This window comes from Crotalus tigris, unplaced genomic scaffold, assembly GCF_016545835.1.
Source record: "Crotalus tigris isolate CLP2741 ecotype Arizona unplaced genomic scaffold, ASM1654583v1 scf7180000017611.44802233496:7321179, whole genome shotgun sequence".
NCBI classification, from domain to species: Eukaryota; Metazoa; Chordata; class Lepidosauria; order Squamata; family Viperidae; genus Crotalus; species Crotalus tigris.
In genome coordinates this window covers 2,644,907-2,667,817 of record NW_024096511.1, presented here as the reverse complement: position 1 = coordinate 2,667,817, position 22,911 = coordinate 2,644,907, and the positions used below count along the sequence as shown (strand labels likewise).

General features: G+C 35.3%; 1 protein-coding gene across 16 annotated transcripts in view; it reads left to right on the top strand.

The window, feature by feature from the left end:
• The first annotated feature begins 9,887 nt into the window (after positions 1–9,887).
• The window catches only part of EYA4 (EYA transcriptional coactivator and phosphatase 4), a 114,895-nt gene continuing 101,871 nt past the window's right edge, over positions 9,888–22,911 (top strand). For 3 of the 16 annotated variants that reach the window (XM_039323854.1, XM_039323813.1, XM_039323820.1), the window contains exon 1: positions 14,158–16,454. The gene's annotated coding sequence lies outside the window, so the exon portion shown is untranslated. The other 13 variants (XM_039323845.1, XM_039323784.1, XM_039323836.1 and 10 more) reach the window with 10 other exon arrangements.

Sequence of the window (22,911 nt, the reverse complement as noted above, 5' to 3'; positions counted from 1 at the left end):
AACTTTCATGTTCATCCTCTATAGTAGTCTATGACACTTTCCACCAAACACATATAGAATACCCCACACAAACAAGGTTGTGATCTCGTGTTTTAGGATTTCAGAGTTTTAATTAATGTTTTAAATAAGTGTATAAACTGTGTGGTATATCACATTTTGGAGTAGCACATTCCTTGTTTTTAATTTATTGATCAATAAAAAGGCAACAATGGAGCCTATTTTATTTTCTGTCCTGTTGTGTGCTTCAGCCTTCCAGTGAAAGTCTCATTAACTGATGTCATCAGACTCTGATTATTTTTACACTTTGTCTGACAGACACTTCTGGAAATATCTCCAAGTTTTACATCGTCAGCAGAGCTTCCAAGCTAAGTTCCTTACATATCTTTAAATACTGCTAAGCTGACTGGCATTTACTCATACTCCCCCACTCCACCATAAGAATCATGGGGTCTGTCTTGGCAAGAATTATTGTTTTTTAATTGAACAGCTGTCCTCTAAAATGTAAGCTTATCTGGCTCTTTCAAGGAGGGAAAAAAAGCAGGTAAAAATTAAAATCTGTCTCACTAACTGGAAGAAAATGCTTTATAAACAATTGAAAGTTCTTTTCCTACTTATGGTGTGACATTTCCACAAAATGTTTAATTGCTTGTATGAACCTAAAGGGTTATGTTCTTTTTTTAAGCTGCATATGCTCTGCCAAATACTAGCTTGGACATGCTGTGAGTGGTTTTTTGGGTCATCAACAGCTCATGCTATTTTAAGCTCCATCACTCTTGTAGTTGCAATTAGTTTCAGTGATCCTGACAATCATAATGATGGTTGCACTTGTTTCTGATAAGGCTGTCTTAAGAATCATTCTCCTGAGGAACATACCGCTTGGGATTTTCACGTACAGAATGCAGCATATATGAAGAATCATTATCCCAGTGAACACATATCTGACTTGGATTAAGAACTAGTGCACCAATACAGCACATTCAAATTTCATGTCACAGCTCATACCCTGTAAAATCTATAATTTACACTCTCGAAGTCTGTCATTTTAATACCTTCTCTTTTTCTTCCATCTGTACTGTATGTTCTCATTTGATTTTCTTGCTAGTTTACGCTGTTTTATTGCCACCAAAACTATTTTTGATGAATAAGCATAAACAAATTACTCATTCATTTTTTTTCCACCATCCAAATCCAGATTTTGAAGTAGGTTTGGAAACCAGGGTTAAGAAAAAACGTGACAAATGTTTTGATTATTGCTGATGTAGATAATAGTGCTCAAATGTATTCAAGACCACTTGAAGAATCAAAGGAGGAATTTATACTATAGATGGGGAGAGGACTGTCTGTTTTTTCCCCCTGTTGTCTAGAAAAGGTTGCAAGATGCAAGGCATCTGTCCCATATGCCATCTGCATGGTTTGGTTCCCCAAAATCTTCAAATTTAATCTCTGTGTTTTGCTTAGTAGATATTTAATTTCTTCCCCTTCCCATATTCTTATCTAGCTATTTACATTCCCATAGAACCTGGAATCAATTGTTTATTTAATAAAGTTATTCTGTATATATTCCTTTCATAATTAAATGATCATATTCTACCATGCATACTGAATGTTCCATACAGACATTTCTGTCATTACAATGCTTTTATATTTCCCATGGCAAATATACAAATTCCTTGTTATGTTGGCATAGAATCATTGTGGAGAATGTATGGCTATTATCCCTATTTATTAAGCCAATCCACTGAATTAATTGACTGAACATTTCATTTTTTTAAATCCACTCTTCCTATTATAAAGTTCAGGGTAACTTCCTTACCCCTTTTCCCCTTTGTATTTTTCACAAGAAAACAAGATGAGAAAAGCTTTAAAAAAGCATAAAAAATTCAGAATTAAGAAGAAATGTAATTAAAGCTGAAAACAAAAGAGATAATGAAGGCATATTCTTTCTCTCACACATGTATATTCTAAAATATCTATATTCACTTTTTTTATCCAGAACAAATTCAGTTTCTATCCAGAACAGCTGTACAGACAAAGAAAATCAGCTAAGAACTCTCATCTGAAATCATCGGATTTCAGTAAATGTGTAATTTGCTGTGGGATTTACAAAACTCTTTCTTATTAGGTTTTCAAGCACAACAATTTCTCACACTTTTAAATATGACTGATCTAATGAAATACTTTAGTTTCCCAGCAGCTAAACAGTTACCAACAATTTCTTAGATTACATAATTTTATGCCTTAAAAAGTACAGATTCAATAATATATCAATAGCAATAGCCGTTATGAAAAGTTGCTGGGACATTTTCTCAAGATCTTCTTTTGAACCAAAGGCAATCTCAATCCTTTCAACTAGGGCAGACTAACTGAGCATTACCATTTGTAATAATAAGACATAAAGAATGTTTTTCATCTTTATTAACACAATTTGGAAAAATGTAAATTTAGTAATATGCATTATCTCTTTTCAGTTCTTTTCATGGTTAATCCCAATTGCCTGCAACAGGAAATTTAAAGGAAATTCTGGGCCACAAAGAAATTCAATGAGATTCATCATATTCCAATTCCAGCATTTTAAAGATTTTTAAGAGAACCACAATGCTTTATATGAGTTTCAGGTAACACTCGTGGGATCACTCTTCTATTAAAAGAAGTGACTATATAATATTTTTCAAATAATAGTCTTAACCTTTTTATCCTCATAACAATCCTGTGATATAGTGACTGGCTTTTCTCCAACTTTGTGGTTTAATGGGGATTTGTACCCATTTCTCTTTTTTCTAGCCTGGCTCTTTAATTTCCACATTACATTAGTTTTCGTTTTTTTCTCCCTTTATACATTGTATTATATCCCACAGTTTCTCAAAGGCCTTTGGAATCAATTTCCAACTTACCTGTTTTATGACATTAGAAGGCCAACTCGCCACAGCCAACTTGTCATCACAGGACAATTTGCCACAGCCAACTCACTGCAGGAGAACTTGCTACAGGACAAAAGTTACATAATATCTAAGAAATGGTAGAATAGAATCATTAAAGAAAGGATGCAAAAGGAGGGACAAAATGAAATGTAAATGACAAAAATTAAAATCATTTTTAAGTTATTTTAAATAATTAAATAAAATTGTTGAATTATCCCACAGTACGTTGTCCTGCAGCGAGCTGGCTGCAGTGAGTTGAGCATGGCGGGTTGGCAGCTGTGAATTGTCAGCTATGAGTTGGCTGCAGCAAATGAGCCATTCCGCTCGATTCTCCTTGTAACTCTCTACATTTCAAGACTGGAACCCATGAAGGTGATGGGACTAGAAAATGGAAAATATGAAAGATGGAAAGTTCCAAATATTTTTTTCCCCAGTTTTCATATTCATTTTATCTTCACAAACTTGATTTTAACTCATGCTGAATTATAGCAATTGCCCCAGGATTGTTGAGATAACCACAGTTCTGGATGGGAATTTCAACCCTGCTATTCCACGCCTTAACCACAGCATATTTAAGTTGCAGTTATGTCATTAAGTCATTCTCTGTTTGGCCTAAAATGCTTATGGTTAATTCCCTTATAGTGATACTTTATGTGTTTTGTATTGTCATATTCTAACTACTTTATAATTAATATTAATATCCCAACAGGTTTTTTGGCTTTTGTGTTTCTATGATGCACCGAATGTCTATTTTCAGTATGAAAATATTTCGGGGGTGGGGGGGCGGCTCTGACATTTTTAATAAGAAAAGTGGTTTGGTAAGAAGGCAAAACTATATTAATTTTCATAAACAAAAAATTAGTTATACAGTTAACCATTTGAACAAAATTCTATGCGCAGTCATTATTAATGCATGTCCATTAGAAAATATTTTGCCATTAGAGTTGTGGGCACTTGCACAGGGAGAAGAACATGAAATCTGAACCAGTTTGGTCTAGTGCAGGGGTAGACAACCTTGGCTCTTTTATGACTCGTGGACTTCAACTCCCAGAATTCCTGAGCCAGCCATGAAGTCCACGAGTCATAAAAGAGCCAAGGTTGCCTACCCCGGTCTAGTGGTTAAAGCACTTGACCAAACTAGAAAGCAAGAGCCTGTAAGTTCAAGCCCTGCCTCAGCCACAGCTAGCTGAGTGACCTTGGGCCAATCACTCTTCCTCAGCTCAACCGATCTCACAGGGTAGTTGTGTGGAAAATAGGAGGAGGAAGTATGTTGGCCATGGTTACCCTTTGAGTTATGTGTAGAAACAATAAAGGTGGAATACAAGTGAATAAATAACATCATGATATAAACTCCATCCTTTTCATACTTAAGTGCATACAAGTATGAATTAATAGAGCTTGTACTGTAATTTGCAATATATATTTAATCATCCTGACATCATTGTGTTTAGGAACACATGCATATGATTAGAGTAAGCCTCTGGTCAGAGCAAGCTTCCAAGAAATCTTAAAACTGTGGTATGAATTTGTTTATTGCATTAATCAAGTACAAAATTCTGATCCCATAGGAGCTATGATGGCTCTTTCAGAAAGGAATAGCGACATTGTAATAATACTAACTGGATATAATTATTGATTTCTTGGTTAGGTATATGGTATAGCGTATATAGCTTTGGCATGATGTTTGATTCAATGTTTATGCGCTGTAAGGCACACATGAAAAAAGCTACATATTTGCAGAAATATCTATAATATTCCATATTGTATATGGAAATAATATTTATTAAATATTTATGAATCTATATGCCGAGTATCTGTGATCTGCTTAGCCATATCTCTCAAATGTGAGGCGAGTTCAGCTGAATGAAATAAAGGGTCAAGGTATATAGCTGTCACTAGAGTTTCATAAAGAAAATCTCTTCCATATTATTGACTTCTTAGTCCTTCTTGTGTCTGTTTTTCAAAGAGATGCTGTGAAGAAAATAAACTCCTATAGCACATTCTATTCCAAACATTCTATTACATGACCCTCCGTGAGAAATGAATTTTCAGAATGAATTTGCTTGTCAGTTGATACATTTCTACTGAAGCAACTTTACTTTGCCAAGATTTTTTGGCAGGTATAAAACTAACTGGAATGTAGCTAATTATATATTCTCTCCCTCTGTAGTAGAAGGTGGACTGAACAACTATGCACGAAGATAAGAAAGAAATAGGAAGCAATGCTTTGGTTTAATCTATTAGGCAATATCTCCAATAATATTTTTCTGCATGACTGTAGTTTTTTCAAATAGATTAGCTTTCTTATATATAGGAGAAAGCATCGTTTTCATAAAATTATGCATCTGATACAAAGTATCACTTGTTTATATAAAGTTATATGCTAAATGGCATATTGTCAACCTTAAATAAGCATACAGAAAAATCTGTACATACTCAGAAACATAGCATATGAAATCATTTATTTTTCCCTGCCAATAGGTAGATCAGTAATGGCTTGCATTCAGAACTAATAAGTTTGTGATAAAATAAAAAATCCTTGGCAAAAATGCTTGGCAGTTTCTAGCAACCTTACTAAGACATGTTTTATTATAGTAACACATTAAACTGATCTTCAGTAAAGAGCTTTTTGGCAGTTTATAGTCCAATGAGCAGGCATTTGCCTGCACACGCATATATCCCTTCTTTAAACCAGTGATTGAATTTCATTGACAAACTGAAACTGAAAAATGGATGCACAAAATAACCATTTGTTTCCCAGAGTGTGAGATACAAACTTCTTGTCTACTGTTTCAACATTTCACTTTTCCTCCTAAAGTGTTTACTCATTTGTGCGTGTATGTGGTAAATCTATGAATGTACAAATGCTTCTTGTTTAAAAGAAAAACATCTTTTTGAAACCAAAACAAAAGCAAAACCCCAAACCAAATCATCTCCTGAAATCCATAATCCATATTTCAGTTTGTATACAGTGGTTAGACAACATTTTTGGGGAGCGATAAAAGCAAGTGCTTGGTGCCAAGAGGAAATGATCTCTCTGAAACGAAATGCTAGGTTGAATATCTTTGGTTATATTTTACCTCTAAATACTTGGTTTAAAGCCATCTCTGTTATCCTTGTCAGAGTAAAGATATCCATTGAGGCTGAAAGTGTCATGCGGTCATCTCAAGAAAAATTAAACCAACTTTTCTATAGTTCTATGGAGTCATAAAAGCAAATATTTTCTTCAGCCAAGACAATAATTTGTAGACACTTGGGCCCAGAATATTCAGGAGCCTATTTCATTGGATTTATGGGAGGTAATTTGGATTAGAAATGTTAAATTTACGCAGGCTCAAAATTTGAGGGAAATTTTTTATAAAATGTTTTACAGATGGCATCTGGATCCTAAAAAATTGTCTTGTATGTACCCGAACCTGCAACCTAAATGTTGGAGATGTGGTTGCTTGGATGCAACCTATTTTCATGTTTGGTGGACTTGTAAAAATATTAAAATCTTTTGGATTATGATTTGGTGGAACATTCAAAAGGTTTTTAAAAGGAAGATTAAGTTTACTCCCCAGTTATTTCTTTTGGGTATTTTTGTGGATTTTGATGCTAAAGAAACTATCTTAATGTTGAATTTAATAACAGCAGCAAGATTATTGGTGGGTCAATATTGGAAGAAGGACTCTCTGCCTTCTTTAGAAGAATGGGTATTTAAGGTTTCTAATTTAGCAGAAATGGCTAAAATTTCTGCTTATTTAAAGGACCATTCACAAGAGAGATGTTATTGTATGGAGAAGATGGATAGAATATGTTCAGAAGAAATATGGAACTACAAAGTTTCATTTATTTTATGAGTAATGGATTTGTTTATAAACTTATGATGTTAAAGTTTGAAGAGAGTTAAGGGTTAGTATGATTTTGGGTATTGTATAATTAGTAAACTTAAATAGATTATGTTTAATATGTTTGTATAACTATGTACTTGGCTCTGGGAAGTCGGGGAGGGGAGGGGGCGGGGGGAGGGGGGAGGATGGGTTGAAGGTTAAATAGCTCAGATAAGTAGAAATAGTTTTATTGTATATAATATTGATGCATTTCCCCTGGACTGCATCTGGAGTGAGAAGATAGGAGGAAGGGGAGAAGTAAGTAGGAAGGTTGAGGAGAAGGAGGAGAGGGGGAGAGTGAGGAAGAAGAGGGAAAGAGGGAAGTGAGAGAAGAGGTTAGAGGATGGATGCGGTTTGGGGGGAAATGGGTGAGCAATACCAAAAGTTATGTGTATAAATTTATTTTACGCTTTATCTGATGTTTTTTTTTATGAATGTAATGCAAAATTGAAAATAAAAAATAAAAATTTAAAATAATAATAATAATAATTTGTAGACACCCAGGTCCAGTGAGGAGGATCAAAGCTATCCTTACAGAAAATATTAAAAATAAATAAAGAATTATTTAAAATTATTAAAATTGTTTAACATAATTTAATTAAACGTAATAATTTGATTAAGTGATGAATTTCCTAAATCTATATCCACTTCCCTGGGAGAAGGTTTCAATGAATTTAATGGCACTTGCTTTTAGGAAAGACCAGTTCTGTTATTAGGTTGATTCAATTAATTGCTTCAGACAACTCAATTTAGCAATCAATAACAGCACTCTTGGACTGTTTCCTTCTGCTGGTCAACAAAAATGTATATAGTATCAAGTCTGTCTGCAGATGTACTATTATAATACTTGCCATTGGAACTGAAATACTAATTTGTGGCCAGTTCAGGTATGTCCTATATATTTTGTGCTAACTGAATCTTCCTTTGAGGCTGCTGACAAAGTAGCATCATGAAATGTATAGAAATATGTGGGGGAAAACATTATTTGATACTCTTGTCTCTTGGGATTGCTCTGCCTTTAAGTATACATGCACAAATATTGTACTATGAGATGTATTTGATTGGATTTTAGCCCTAGTTGATAGGTCGATTTGGCAATGATCTAAAACTGAGTTTCAAGCTAGCATAATCATAATAAGATGGAAACAAATCAATTTAAATATATTGGGCATATTAAGTAAGTATAACACTCAGGACAAATTAGTGAATTAAATCATTTTTTATTCTGTAGTGAATCATGTTTTTATCTCCAGCACCACTGCATTCGGAACTTGCTGCCTAATGATGGAAGCCAGCTAGCAGGAAGAAAAGCAAAACATTCACTGGGACAAACTGGAATGAGAAAATTAAGTAAAGCATTTTGATATTCCTGTTTAAAAGATTGTAAATAACACTAGATAAATATACAAACCTAAATCCTTAGAGGCAAATGAAATGCAATGCTACCTAAATCTATCGTGCAGTTTGTGTTGACTACTGACTACTTTATTGATTTCCACACGATCTTATAGCCTTTACCTTTAAGTTATTTTTTTCTCTCAATACTATTGAATATTTAAACTGAAAAGTATTTCTGAAAGAAAAGTGTAACTCACTGAATCATTGTGTGTACCAAACAGAATTTTAATTTTACATTAATGCTTTGCCTGGAATCATGAAAATAAAATACACATTTTCTTCTGCATTTTTCAAGTACAGTTTATGCCCCTCTATGGCTCTCTTTGAATTGTTCTGCAGCATTTGATATTTATCAAAAAAAAAGAAAAGAAAAGAAAAGAAAGGAAAAAAGAAAAAGAAAGCCAGTCAGTTCTTGATGTTCAGTCTGAAAGTTAAGACTGCAGCTGTGCCACATTTAACATTCACTTACAGTCTCTCAAGAGGATACCCCTTGTCTCAATTTGGGTCTCTAAAGAGCTACTTTATTTTTCTTCCTGCTGTTCCATTTCCAATTATTAGTAATTGTGGCATTGAAACTCTTCCCAATTGACAAGTAATGCTTTGGAATCAGACCTATGGGAGCTTTTAGTTATTGAGAGGTTTTTAGTCATCCAAATGAATAGTTGAATGACAAGCAGTACCCCGTATACTCCTCCAATTTTAAAGTCCTAATTGCTAGGAAATGAAAAAGAAGTTAGCTTCTTGACTAAGGATACCTCATGGTATACCCATATATACCCATATGCTTTACCAATAACATAAGAGTGCAGTATTGCAGGCTAATTCAGCTCACTGCCAGGAGTTCGATCTTCACCACCTCAAAGCTGGCTCAGCCTTCCATCCTTCTGAGGGCCCAGATTGTTGGGTGCAATATGCTGACTCTGTAAACCGCTTACAGAGGGCTGTAAAGCACTGTGGAGCGATATATAAGGCTAAGTGCTATTGCTGTTGCTTCTGAGCGTGGATGTAATTTAAAAGTGCTTATTTGTAAAGTTTAAAAAGGTATGTTTTTAGAAACATAGAAACTGAATGGGCTTTGCATGAGAGATTCCTAATTTATATGGCACAAAAAGTAAACCAGAGCACATATATACCAGTGGTGGGGATTCAAATATATGAACAATCGGTTCTCTGTGTGGATGCCGCTTCCGGAAGTCCGTTCTGGGCCTGGGTACCGGTTCTGCCGAAGTGGTGCGAACTGGCTGAATCCCACCACTGATATATACCATATAAACTTATATTGACAGGCACTTTTTAATGTACTAATTAAACGTGAAGGAGGAGGAGGAGTTTAAAATTCTTTGGCATATAAAAACAGTTATAGAATTTGAAAGTCAATAGGAAACATATTAAACATATTCATTCATCCAATATTTTATCATTTTATTAATGAGGCATCATGACAGACTATTAACTGCTAACTAAAAATTTATTGGAATCATTACTGGCTGGCCTGCTACATTCAGTACATTTGTAAACAGTTCAACCTCAGACTGGAATATAGTATCACATGGAGTACCAGAGGATTCTGTTCAGTGTGTTAGTCAATACTTTTGTTAATAATAAACAATATTGTATTAGTCAATATTTTTATTAATAATAAAACGGGTTGAGAGATGGTTATCTCATTTGTAAAGGAGACAACACTAGGAAGAATGGCTAACACTTTGAAAGAGAAAGATACATGCAGTGGAATAGTAGGTTGCAACACTCAGGATAAAATGATAAGAAAAAGATGAAAGCTAATACTGTAGGATTTGGGGTTGGGGAAGGGAACCTAGTTTAGCAGTAATACATGTGAAGTGGATCCAGATAGTCTGAGAGTTCATTACTTGAGCCAGCAACATGATGCAGTTGCTAAAATGACAAAAAAGAATGGAGACAAAATCAGGTAACTGTTTTATTCTCTCACTTGGAATGTTGTACATTATACAGTTTTGAGCATTGCAATCTAGTGACACCAACAAACTGAATCAAGTTCAGAGGATGACAATAATGGAAATGAAATTCTGTGAGTACCCTTTTTTTAAAATAAAAAAAAAGAGAGAGAGAGAGAGAGAGAGAGAGAGAGAGAGAGAGAGAGAGAGAGGTAAAATTGATATGTCCAGTTTTCAGAAGAGGGAATGGACTTGCTTCCTATTGCTTTGGAGGGCAACCAGTGGGTTGAACCTACAAAGAAGATTCATTTTAAATATTATGAGAAATTTCCCAATGATAAGAGCTGTCAGTCAATGAAATAGGTTGGCTAGAAATTGTTCTACCACTTCATTGGAGGTCTTCAGAGGCTGGATTGTTCTCTGATAGGCTGGATAGTCCTCTGAAGATGGTCCAAAATGCCTTTACCAAGAGGGAGGCTAGAATCATCTTGGATATAAGGTAGCAAGGTTTTTGAAAACGTTGTCTAGAGTTTTCTGGAATAGGACAACCTACCACTTCTTCAATCAAAAAAACCAAGAGCTAGGGCAATCACCGGAAAAGCCTGTTTCTGGCTCCACCAGCATCTTTGATTAAAACATTATTTCTCGGTTAAGGTGGCAGATCAAATTTCCCATAAGTACTCTTAGTATAACAATAACAGAATTAACATCCTAATAAGCAGATGTAAATTAATAGCACAAGGACACCTGGAATTATTTAATACAACATGTGTGAAATTATGGAAAATTACAATGAGTATTTTAAAAAATCAGTTCTACAATTCTCCTTTGTTCAAAAATCAACTGTATCATCTTCATTTAAAGAGATTTAATTAAAATATAAAATTAATCAGTTAATTATGTTAATTAAAACTACCATCCTATACCCCATTTACCTGCTATTAAATCCCATTAAGCTCAATAGGGCTTTGTAAACAATACAAGACAGTGTTATAAGGTACTTCAGATAGAGAAGTTACTTTCACTTGCCAAGTAAATATTGTGGTAAAAAAAATTCCAAGCAATATTAACAATTAAAAAAGGCACAATCATTTTTTAAAATATTAATGATAAAGAATTACTTTTCTTTACTGTATATCCGACTATTATTATGTTTGGTACTGCTAAATAGCACAAATGATCCTGCTTAACTCAACTTCTGTCTGTATTGAACTTACGGAAACTAATGATGCTTCATAAAGAAAAATTGCATCACACATTAGAAGTTCTATTCAAAATGCATGCTTAAGTGCTGTAAGACAATGGAGAAAAGTAATGGCAGCCAATCTGGGTGTAGCAAATAAGCATATGTCAAATAAATAAACGATACATTTAGTAAAATTCACTCGGTTCACAGAAAGCAATTTATTTAGAAGTCTAAACCACTTAGAATTTATGATTAAGGCTGATTTTAAGGCTGCTTAGGTATTTATAGTATTGTACAAAGTTATATATTCAATTTTTAAACTAAGCTTTAATAAAAGAGGCATAGCTGAAAAATTTACAGTATGTAATTCCTAAAGTTGGGAAAAGGTAGTATATAAACTCCATAGAAACAATTTATGATGAATTGTTGAATAAGGTGCGTATCTTCATCTATAGCTGCTGGTATTTGAGATGGGTCAAGCCAACTTTGATCTATCTCAAAAAGATAAGCAGGGTCAGACCAACGTAGTGCTTGAATGAGCAATTTTCAGGCAATCCCAGGACGGTTGATAGACTATGAGATTAAAAACAAAACTGGAAGCAAGGAATGGTAAGTAACATTATTGTTGCCATTATTGTTGTACATGAAAGTCATCAGAAGTGAAGGCTGCTTTGTAAGAAATCTAATACTTAGCTACCTTTCCTCATGTTATCTGACAGCTGAAACAGAAATAAAAACAGCCTATTCTATTTTACTTTGTTGGCATTTGAGCCTCTGAAACTCAGGTGAGATTCTCAGTGTACGGACTAACACAGTTTGATGAAATTGCTTTGAGATGAAACCAAGCCCTGGCTGGGCAGAACAAATAAACAAAGAACCTGGGCAGGAATAAGAATTTCATCAAAAGACATTGAGGGTTGTGGTATCACATGAGATCTGAGCATGTCTGTGGTCAAAGAGACAAGAAACATGGAAAGCAAAAAGCTTGTGTTTTTAGGGATTCCCAATTCATTCTGTAACAACTACAAATTGAGAATTCCTTCTCATGTTTGTTGCATTATTTCCTTCCATCCAGCTGAGAAGGATACTTGAGGCTAATTCATACTTTAGTCCAGGGGTCTTCAAACTTGGCCCTTTTATGACTCATGGACTTCAACTCCCAGAATTCCTCAGCCAGTGTGTCAAGTTTGAAGACCCCTGCTTTAGTCATTCTTATGGAGGAGCTGCAAACCCAGGTTCAGTAACATGGTGCTCAGGTAGGGGGAAAAAAGCAATTGAAACTATAGTCCATGGAACAAATTTAATGTCTCCTCCTCTTCCTCCTTATCTTTTTGTTTTTAGCTGTAAGATAAATACAGCTTCCCTTCTGAAAAATGTTGCAAACCTAAACAAACTACTGCACTAACAAGCCATGGACTTAAAGTAAAACAGTGGTGATAGATAAACTTATTCATTTCCCAATAATCTTTCTGTCTTACCTGAGATCACACACAATCTGGAAAATGCTGGCTTAAAGATGTAATTTTTAAAATAAATTTTTAAAAGGGGAAGAAAAGATATTTTCAACAAATAAAAGTAGAGATTTACTACACATTTTATTTACTAGACACAAAGAAACATCTACCAATAAATTCAAGATTAATAATTTATTTGTTGCTTTGTTTGTTCCTTCTAATCAGTGTTGACTCTTGGCAACTGCCTAAACAAGTCCCTGAAGTTTCTTGGCAAGATTTCAGAAGTTGCCTATTATTTATGCCTAAGGTAGGACTATAACTCACCATTTCCCAGTCTCTAAAAGGGCCAAGTTTGAAGACCCCTGCCCTACACCAAGCTGACTCTTTTTTAAAGTAGCAGCAGCTAAAACATAAAGGACAATAGTTAACTATTTTAGAGTTATCCTAAGACATTTTGGTTGCTAGGTTTGTTAACAATCCACTTATTTTCTGCAAGGAATAGGAATGTATTTTATTTATTTACTAGAAATCCAAGTTTTCCATCAAAGAAAGGGAAATGAAAGGTTCCAATCTTATGCAAGTCAGTAAGCAAAAAGACGGGATTAAAAGATATGAGATGTTATTATTGACTGATTTACATAATTTCAGTACCCGGCGGATCCTTTATGTTAGGGGTCTTCAAACTTGGCCCTTTTATGACTTGTGGACTTCAACTCCCAGAATTCCTCAGCCAGCGTGCCTGGCTAAGGAATTCTGGGAGTTGAAGTCCACAAGTCATAAAAGGGCCAAGTTTGAAGACCTCTGCTTTATGTCAATGCTACCAATCATATCAATCTTTAGTATTATATAATAAGAAATTATTGGCTTTACCTTAATATATACCAGGGGTCTTCAAACTTGGCCCTTTTATGACTTGTGGACTTCAACTCCCAAGCACGTTGGCTGAGGAATTCTGGGAATTGAAGTCCACAAGTCATAAAAGGGCCAAGTTTGAAGACCCATTATATATACCCTCTGAAGTGAAATGTTAACAGTACAATCAATTTTAGGGGAATGTGACTTCAGGAACAGCTGAATGTATTCCAAAGACCACACCTTAGTGCGGTTTTAGAGACCGAGTGCCCAAATTGCAACCCAAAACCCACTTATGCATCGTCGGGTGCTGGGTCGGTGTGGCCCATTGGGTGGGTGGCCTATTGGGTGGGTGTGACCCATTGGGTGGGCATGGCTGCGGTAGTAACGGCACACTGGGTGGGACTAAAAAGTTCAATCAATTCCAACTTTGCAAGATCTTTTTTTTTCTCTGCAAGAAGTTGAAATTGATTGATTGAACCTTTTTTTTTTTTTTTTTTTTTTTGCACACGGCAGCGAAGGCCTAAAGCAAAAAGGTTTTATAAAACCCACCTGAAGGTCTAGGACTGGAGCGATGGCGCGAGTACCCACAGAGAGGGCTCTGAGTGCCGCCTCTGGCACCCGTACCATAGGTTTGCCACCACTGCCTTAGTGCCTATGCGTACATTAGATGAAGTCTCCTGCATATTATTTCCATGGACTACCTAACCAGTTGTTTCTGAGACCTTCGCAAGATAGGTAATGTCAACCACTCATCCTTATTTGTCCTCTGGCATTTGGCAATCACTGAAAGCACCACTTGACATTTCATTTGTGTTTGCAGTAGCTGATAGGCACTAATAGGCTTCTACACACACACACACACACACACACACACACACACACACACACACACACAATTTGCCTTCTTGGCTTTAATTGAATGTTTACATCCAACTCAGTTGTTGGCTCACTCTGAAATCCATATGGGATAGACGGGAAACCACATGCCCAGACTGCTATCTGGTCCCATGCTTTCAAGCTGAAGAAAAGCAAGCTAACTGAAGTGCATCTGGGCAGAACTATCGTCTTCCAGAGGTGGGCAGTGATTACTTTTCCAAAATGAAGTGAGCAGCTTGCAAGCATCCGGACACTGAACAGGCTTGATGTGGCCTAACAGAAATTGGCTAGTGGCCCTGTAGTTAACAACTTATTTAAGAACAAGCCTCAGTGACTTCTCTTACTTTGCTCCGGAGGAAGGCCAGAAGCAGGGGGAATTTAAGGAGGCCTTGCCTTATATCCTACGAGTGGAAGGGATTAGCGCTTGCTTACTACTGGGCAAGCACGTAGCGCAAGTTGATTAATTGATTCTTTTTACTACCCCCTCAGGATAGGAAGGCTCCAAAAGAGGGAGCGCATCGGACGTTGAGAAACACCACGCGGGGACCCGGGAAACAAGGCGACGCAGCGCAGTCCCGCCAGCCAGGGACCGGCGGCGTTGCAGCGCGAGGGGCCAGTATCCACGTGCCGATTCCCTCCAGCGCCCCGCGATCGACCAATACTCCCGCGAGAAAGCAGCCAATGACAAGGAGCGGCTGTCAGCAGTAAACACCGTTCCTCCCTCCCTCACCTCGCACTAGACACGCACGCGTCGACCTTCCGCTGCTTCGGAGCGCTGCTCCTGAACTCGCAACAAGTCGCCGCACAAGTGCAAAAACAACAACAAAAAAAACACCCGGGTTGGGGGGGGCATCTCGCAAAAATTAGGCAACGTGGCGCGAGCTTTTTTACTTTTTTTTTTAAAAAAACCCAACTCCCCCCCTCCCTTCAGAAGAAATATTTCTGGGTGTTTAATCTGAACTCGAGACTGCCTTACAAAGAGGAGGGATTTTTGTTTTGTTTAAAGGGGGGGGTGAAAAGCGCGAGGGGCAAAACGAGGAAGTGAAGGATTTTCTTTTTCTTTCTTTCTTTATTTTTTTGTTGAAGTTTTATAATCGGCTGCGCGGTTGAGTAACATTTCTATTTCCCCGTTGTAAATTGGTTGCGTGAAGAAAGACGGGTATAACTCGGAGAGGGATGTGCCTCCTCTTTAAAAAAAACTAGAGTTGTTCAAGGCAGGAACCTTCGTCTTGGAACCGGGCAGAGAATCAATAACACAGAAGGGAGCAGCAGGAGCAGCAACTTGGGTAAGAATCAAGCGAAGGAGTCCTGGCAGGGGAACAAAAAAAAAGACAAAAATAAAAAAAAGGTGGGTACAATAATTCTCCTTACCTTTCCCTTCGTTTCTCTTTCTTCCCTCTCCAGCTTCCCCAACCCTCTTTCTTTTGTGGCGACGAAAACTGGTAGGGAAACGCGTCCCTGGATCCCTTGGCTTAACCGTACTTCCCTTTTAAGAGAACCACCGCGCGGGAAAGGTTGGCGACCGGCAATAGAAAAGCTGCTGACAAGCGACGCCTCAGCTCAGAACCGAGAGCCTCCTTCTTTAGGTGCCCGGCGAGCGGCGGCTCCCAAGTCCGTTTCGCCCTTCGCGTCACGGGACCGGGCGGAGAGGGCGCGCGTGTGTTTGGGTCGCGAGGGGAAAAAAACAACAACAACACGCGAAGTTTTCTTGAGAGGACGGCTCTGTTTTGGGGGCGGGGGGGGGAGGAGAGCCGCCGTGAGGTGGAGGGGCGCTCGGTTGCCGCCCTGGTGCCTTTTTCAGAGGACCGGGATAATCGCCTCGGAGAGTAAGGCCTTCGGAACGAAACGCATCATTTGAGAAAAAAATTCGCCTGGCTCTTTTTTCGCGAGAATTCCCAGTTCGGTCGCCTCTTACAGTGCCATCTCGGGTTTCTTGCCTCCGTCGCTTGGGTCGCTAGAGTAACAAACGTGACATACCGGTAAGGAAAAAAAAAAAAAAAATCAGACGACCCGCTTTGGATACCCTGGGTTGTTCCTCTTCGGTTTTCGTGTTCTGTTGCAAAAGGTCGCTTGTTTTTCTAGCGTTGTGTTTCTTTCCTGGGCTCGGCTGACTTGCTTCAAGCTGGGACGGAGTGGCGTTTCAGCAGGGAATCGTCGGTGGGGTGGGGGACGGGAAAAATTGTGAAAAAAAATCTCCCAAACTCTGGCGGACGATGGTGGGTTTTGTGTGTGTGTGTGTGTGTGTGTGTGTGTGTGTGTGTAAATTACTTGTATTTTCAGTTGGAGAAACTCTGTGCCAGCTTTTTGGAAAACAGTCCGTTTTTCTTTCTCCCCTAACTTGGATTATAAATGTTGAAGCTAAACCGTGCATTACTTTGCTGCATTGAAAACCTGGAACTTTTCAAAGTCTTTCATTTCTTTTTCCTGGAGAAGTTAGTTTACGTTTATAAGGCATGCAGGTCTTAATGAGGAAAGTTTGTTTTTAGAGTTCGTGTAACATAGGAAATAAAAAATGGAGTGTAAGTTGCTCCACCTGCATTGCTTGTGTATACATTTTTTTAATAAACCGAAATATGAGTACATTTAAGCTTACAGCTAGAAAACACAGTGAACTCATTCCCTTCTTACACTTATTCTGAGGAACAGAGGAATTGACTTTGTAGATCAGGTGAGTGAGGTGCAGTGAATACAGTATTATACAATCAATGACTTATGTTTTGATCTTAAAATACTACCACGTGGAAGACGTTTTTTGTGGCTGGTCGTCCTTGAAGTAATAGTTACTTTATGTTCAGCCAATGGGCTTTGGTCATTAATTGATTTGTGGCTTTATGACCAAATAGTATATTCTGGACCATCTCAAATTTAGCTTTCTGTGAAAATGTTGCAGTAAATAATGATAAATTTAATATAGCCAAGCTATCTTGTCTGTTACTACCATTATTGTATGTTGCTGTTCTACTTGCAACTATTTCATTATGCAGTGACATTGGTCTACAAAGTTTTTACTTTCCAAAGACAATTATTAATTGGAGATTTTATCCACCTGACAGAAAATTATTGTTAGTAAAGCATGACATAAAACTGATATATTCTTGTTTTTATATCTGCACGGTTAGAATGAGCTTAATTCTTAATTTCATCCAGTATGTGTTTTAAAAAGCTTGGCATTTTGTTTAGTTTAAGATTTTTTTATTAAGCAGTATCCCATCAATTACCAATATTCTGTTTTGTTTCTGGCAGTGGTTTTTAAGGTATCCTTATTGTAAAATAAAAAACTATGTGCTTATAACAAAGTTATTGTTAGTGAAGTATTTTTATAGTGAGGTATATTATTGAAATTAATTAAATGAATGAATAAATAAATACTAGCACTAAATCAATAATTTTTTTTTCTAATGAGACATAATAATTTTGAATTTTTGTGTAGTAGGAACCTGTTTTGATGGTAAGAAAGAATTGATTGATAAAATTCTAGCTCATCTTGTAATCAGTTTTACTCATTATTTATACAATCTATAATTATATAATGTTATTAATACAATAATAGACTTATGCTCTATTTTTAAAGACAGAAATAGGAGAGTTCTGATATCAAAGAATTTTTAAAAGTGAATATTAAAGCATCACAGTATTATTAATACTACTGATGGAAATGAGAGATGTACATAAACATAACTATACGTAATAGTCTTCCCCCCCTTAGGTAAATTATTTTATACAATTCATTTGAAGATGGCAGAACCAAATTATTTTGCAAGTTATTGTGGACAAAATCTACTTATGTGCTTATTTTACAGAAGAGGGGGAAACCTACATATTAAAGTGAATGTTTATTAGATAATTATCTTCTGATTTTCAGGTAATATCACCTGGGACATAATTGTATTTATTGGACTTTTGATAAAGTTCTTGGTGTAACCTTTAAAAATGAAGATATCCAAACTGCTTAGAGGGCTTTTTTTTTTTTTTTTTTACAAGAGAAGTTTATTCCGCATACTTTTATATAGCAGCTGCTGATCATATTTCATAGAGCTGTTAAAGCACTTAAAACCTAAAATTAGGTACTGCCTAGTAGTAAATATTTTCAATTGCTGCTTAAAGAAATAAATGGAAGAGTTATTCTTTAAAAACCATTGCTAAACAAAGCAGGTACAGTTTTAAAATCAAGAATAGCTAAAACAATTTATTTTCTTGATGTAATACTGTATGCTTTTAGTCTCCTTTGAAAAGTGATTCCACTGCAAAGAAACTGTTAAACATGTATCTTCTCTTGATATTTTGTAATGCAATTGTTTCATAATCAATTTTACCTCCATTTAAGTTTTGTTTAAATAATCTACAATGTGGAATATATTCATCTTCTTTCTGCATTGAAATCTTAACTGATTTCCCAAACTCACATTGCAAACCTGTGACAAATTGAAAATTTTATACAATAACATCTGAAATCTACATATTTTCATAATACATGTTTACATTTTCATTAATTCTTTTATTATGAATTAATACAAATATCATTGTATAAACCTGCTTATAATGCCAAGGACAAATAGGTATGATTTGAAATTTGATGTCCAGCATAATATAATATAATTTACTGATATACTCTGTTTATTAGTAATAATAAGCTCTGCATAATATTTTATATTGTACACTAAAGGCACGGACATTTTCATGGATTCTGACTATATCTTGGGAACAATACATAAAGTTATATTTATAAATATAAGTATTGGTTGCTTTGGATAGCAGATAGTTATCAACAGTACTGCTTTGTTTAACAACAGAAGTTACTCCGTGAATATTTGATCACTTACCAGGGATACCTTTCAATACCTGGGTATTAGCTGAATGAAACTTTTGCACATTATTAAAATACTACTAAGCTTAAAAGTATATTCACAATAGCTTATTTTGATGCTTCAAATTTTCTTATGACATGTTCTTTTAAAGTATTGTTTAATCTCATTGTTTTGTATGAAATTGTGATTTAATGATAAATCTGGATATTAACCATATATTTGTATTTATTTTTCTGGATATAGCTGGATATAATCTTTTTTTTTTAAATTTTGTGCTCCAGGACATCAGTGACAAGATCAGATACTTTCGCACACATTTTAAATTATGCAAGTTTATACCGTAATACTAAACCTTTATGTATCTTAATCATGGCCTATTGAACCAATCAAGCTGTATTAGTCAGAGTTTGATATTTCTGTACTTCAAAAATTACATTTCATAATTTTTAATGAAATAGTAAGTAACAGCAATTCTTTCTCCCCCCCGCCCGGTCAGCCCCGCATGAGGGACAAAATGGGCCCTCAAGATAAGACCACGACTAATAGTGGGGTCCAAATACAATAATCATTTTCCATTTAACTTCAATATTTACAAATTTAAAACCTTTTGAATTGTTATTATTTGACTACATGCTAGTTATGACATTTTATTCAAGTAGAGAGTCGACTCTTGCTACTTATATATTGTTTGCATATTCATTTTCCAGTAGAATATTAGTTTCAACATATTGTGAAAACTTATTTAGTTATTCTTAGCACTTTACTAAGTTACTTAAGACAAATTCCTTTAATTTTTAATAAATCTTCATAAACAAAAGGGAACATTAATTAGTTTTTTGTGTCAGTTAGTAGTATATAAAACTAATATATGTATAATAAAACTTTTTAACCTACTCCTTTTGAAGTGACAGTAATTGCACATTATATTGTTAGACAGTATTTCAGTGCAATAGAAGATATATGATTGATTGTTTGTGGAAGTTTAGAATAGTGGTATGTTTTATACCTATAAAAATAATATCAATACAGTCTTATTACATTATCTTTGCTATCTGTGTAAGCCATTTATATAGTTTCACTTCAACTGAAAATAAACTGAAGTCAAATATAATAGTGGTTCTGGAAGCCAGGATTTGTATTCTTTTAATTAAATAGTTTACATGGCCATCTGTCTCACAACAGTGGCTCTGGTAGTGTTCATTGATTAAAACCAGTGGTGGGATTCAACCAGTTTGCACCAGTTCAGCAGAACCAGTAGCTAATTTTTTGTTGCCAGGGCCCAGAATGGACTTCTGGAAGCATCTACACAGAGAACCAATTGTTCACATATTTGAATCCCACCACTGATTAGAACAACTATTGCCTCCATATTAACTCATGATGTCCAAGGTTAAAACGCAAAAACCCAATTTGAAGACCAAACATCTGGTCTTCAAAGTCTTATGAAAGGCTAACATGGTTGAGTCTGTCTGGATTTCTGGAGAGATACTATTCTACAAGGCATGTGCTGCCACAATTAAAGTACAACTCGTGGATCCAACAAGATGACCCTGTTGAATGGAGGGAACCCAATGCATGCCTTTTGTGTTTTATCTGGTGGGCTAAGCAGAAGCTATGGGAGAAAAATTTTGAAAAAAATAAAAGTAATAAGCAGTTAACTATATCAAAAGTTCACTTTGGAAATTGAGAGACTTTTTAAAGCAATTTCTGATAATCAGGAAGTTTTAAAATTGTTAGATAAATCACTCATTGAATCCTGAATCTACAAATGTAACTATTGTATTTTGTTTAAATAATTTTGTTGAACTCTAGTTATAAGTTATACCAATTCCATTTACTTAAATTTACCATTAGGAGACAGATCCTTTTGGGAATTTAACCCAGCAAGTTGCTTGTATATATACAATCAAATATACCTTGAATTTGATAGTTTAAAGCTTGTAGGCAACAAGAAAGATCTTTTGTTGTCAAGAAAGCTGTATGAACATAACATATAAAGTCATCAAGAATCAAGTCCAATTTTTTTTTCTTTTGCTTGAGGCATATGTTTTAAACGTTTTGCATAAGATAAAGGCCAGTAAAATAAAACAAAACAATGAACAATGTCAGTGTACCACAAACTGTATTTCAATGCCAATCATCTCTTTAGGTAAGCTAAATGTTTTCCTTTCTACCATTCTAAGAGGAATTTCACATAGTTGTGTGCATTTGCATAAATATAAACTTATATAGATATAAATAAAAGCACAGCAGAATGCTTAAAAAGAAATATTTTCATAATTTTGAGTATTTTGGATAATGTAGTTTCTTTACAAAACAGATTTATAAACCAGCAAGAGTGGATATAAACACCAGCTTTTCAGAGACTTGTATAATTTGATAAATATATCATGAGGACAGGCACAGATGTTTCACGGGTTGTATGCCCATGCCAGCTGCCTTGATTTACTTTCTTTCTATTTCTATGTAGAGGTTTTCAACAAGAACCTCATCTGTTTGGATAGATAAGGTTTTTTTTAATATTGTTAATGTGACTATGAACAAATCTGCTTTGAAATATACTCTTTGAGACATAAATGAAATTCACCTGAGAGTAAATTCTATTTAGCTTAATGTGGCTTGCTTCTGAGTTGAAATGTATACAACTAATGACCTGTTAGAATCAGAAGAAACGGAAAAGTAATATTGTTGAAAGATTTCATACTATATGCAGTTAAGTAATGCTTCTTTTTTTGTTATTCCTTGGTGAAAATGGAAAAACATAAAATTCTGATTATTGTCTTCTATCATGATTCTACTACAACTTTCAACAAAAAAATAATTCAAGTAAAATAAAATGCTTAAGTGTGTTCAAATATTGTAAATTTGGACCCAAGACATTTGCAGTTTGTAATGGCTTACTTACATCTATATTTTCTCATACTTAACCAAACATGTATATTAATCCAGCTGGATACAATACACTTCAGGTTTTGTATGTGGCAGTATATGAAGCTTCATATGAAGATAGTTTTCTGTATATGGAGTAAGTCTGATATGGAAGAAGAAATGAATGAGAAAGCTATATGTAAATAGAGAAAATAATAATGTATTGATTTGAACTCTTTTTGCCTGGAGATATTTAGTGATCAGCTCAGCTTTACGGACTGTCTTGTAAATGATAAAAATGTTGGAAGCTATTTTAAAATGTTAAATATATAAAAGTTCAATATAGAAAATAAAATTTCCTCTGTGTGTATGTTTGTATAGAAATATACACAGTATTTTAAAAACAATGTATATATGTGTGTGTGTGTGTATACATATGCATATATGTGTGTATGCATATATGTGTATATGCATATATGTGTATATGCATATATGTGTATGCATATGCAAATATACATACATACACACACACACACACACACACAATATTCTAATCAGTAGGTACAAACATACTTATTTGAAAGGCTATACACTCCCGTGACTTCAGGATCAGATATTAACTTTTATGTCAGTTGCAAAGATAGAATTTCATTACTCCCATACTAAAGTATAGTTTTTAATTTACAGTATAATGACATAAACATTCGTTGAAGTATGAGAACATTTGAGGAAGTAGATCGGTGTGTGTGTGTACAGTAAATTA